Source organism: Talpa occidentalis, unplaced genomic scaffold (assembly GCF_014898055.3).
Source record: "Talpa occidentalis isolate TD23 unplaced genomic scaffold, MPIMG_talOcc4v2.1 talOcc4.12, whole genome shotgun sequence".
NCBI classification, from domain to species: domain Eukaryota; kingdom Metazoa; phylum Chordata; class Mammalia; order Eulipotyphla; family Talpidae; genus Talpa; species Talpa occidentalis.
In genome coordinates, this window is record NW_023601212.1 from 37,187,439 (window position 1) to 37,189,690 (window position 2,252).

Here is a 2,252-nt window from a genome sequence, read left to right on the forward strand (position 1 = left end):
TTTACAGGAGATTATAAATAGCTTCTTGAAAATGTATGCATTAATGCCAGTAGTACAATGTTTAGGTCACTAATGTTCTAACTGAATAAAGCCATTTACAATTTAAACTTAACTTGGACATATGTGATTTTCTGTTTCATTTATCCCTCAGTGGAGTAACTTTTGACCACTGACTTCATAAATTCAAGAATTAATTTATAACAGAAATAATTACAAATAGTATGAGCCCACCAAAAAACAATTAGGAATTACGAGGCAGTTAGGTTCATAGAGAACTCTCTTCAGACAACTGCAAAGAAATATAAAAAACCTCTTCCTGATCAATTATATCCTAATCATGGAGTTGCTTATATCATATTTTGTTATTTTTTCTTGAGACACAAACATGTCTATTAAAAGGGCAATTGCCTTTCAATTGCAGAGCAAAGAGCAGATGGTAATCTGGGTTAAGTTGGTCTGAGTAGTCCAAATATGTTATCACCACTTCTAGTCTTATATTGCCACTGCTCTAACATCCTTTGCCCTAAAATTATCTTTAGGGCAATTTAATACAGACCAGATCTATTTAAGGAGAATGACAAATCAGTGCTCCAATGTTATATCAGAGCTCCAATTTTTTTTTTTAATAGAGTCATGTTTTATTTATTTATTTGCTTGTTTGTTTGTTTGTTTTGGTTATACAAGCACTGGGTACAGTCAGAAGCGCGGGAGGGTGAGAGAATTCACCAGAGCCAGAGTGGGGAGCAGAGCAGGCAGAAGGACCGAAGTACACTGCTGAGGGGAGCAGCGGGCGGCAGGAGAGGTCTGCGCGCCATGTGGGACCCTCCTCCAGTGGCCGGGGAGCAGCTGGGGGATCGAACTGGCGCTGCAGAGGCCGGGGGCAGCTTCACAACCCAACGCTCAACCGCTGCGCCACCCGGGAGGCCCCAGAGCTCCAATTTGGAATGAGAAACATAACTGCTAGTCAAAAGTAGGACTGTAAGAGAATCATATCCAATAGTCTTTATATTCTTTTCCACAAAGTGACACCCAGATGAGAAATATAATCAAGAGCAGACTTTTCTTAGTTTATCTAGAGGCAGAGCAAAGGGCACTGGGTCATCTTCAAGTGTGTTCCCTAAATATTACTGAGGCAAATATGTGTATAAGTCAATCCTTACTCTTTCAAAATTGCAAAAAATAAATAAAAATTGTAAAGTCCCACCGAAACCAGGAAAATGGAGGACTCACTAGCACTTTTCTGAAATTTCTGAAATAAAAATAAAATGATAATAGTGGTGTTTCATAAAATTCTGTTTGGTGTGGATATTTTCTTTTTTCTAACAGAAATAGAACCAAAAAATCCTAAAATTTGTATGTAACTACCAAAGACTTCAAATAGTCAAAATAATTTTGAGGAAAAAAGGAACAAAGTGAGGTGAGGGTCACATCATATACCCTAACTTCAAACTATAGTACAAAGCTATTATAGCAATCAAAACAGTGTGGTATTGGAATAAAATTGGGCAGGCAGATGAATGGAATAGAATCAAGAAGTCAGAAGTAGACCTACACATCTATGGGAAACTAATTTATGACAAAGGAACCAAGAGCTTACAATGCATCAAGGAAAGTCTCTTCAGTAAAAGGTGCTAGGAAAACTAGACAGTCACATGCAAGAGCATGAATCTACACCAGGATCTTATGACAGTCACAAATTAACTCAAAATAGATCAAAGCCTTGAATATAAAATATGAAACCACAAACTACCAAATATAAGTGATAAGCTCTTTGACATTGGCCTTAGTGAAGTCTTTGTGGATTTGTCTCCATCAGCAACAACAACAAAAGATTTGGAAACAACCCAAATGTCTGACAATGGATGAGTGGATGAAAAAGATGTAGTGTATGTGTGTGTTTGCATCTATACACACTACCCAGCCATAAAAAATAGATGAAATTTTACCATTTGAGACAACATGGATGGAGACGTAGGGGATTATACTAAGTGAAATAAGAATGAAAAGGAAAGACAAATACCATGTGATTTTACTCATTTGCAAAATATTTTAAAAAGCAAACAAAATAAGAACAAATTCTGACAACAGAATGGTATTTATCAGAGGAAAAGTGGCGGGGGGGGGAATAGAACAGGTGGTGGCCAGCTGGTTGGTGGTAGATGGTGACTGAATATTTGGAAGTGGGAAAGGTGTAATATATATATGGGTTTTTGGTGGTTTTTTTTAAAGATTTATTTATTTATGCATACAAG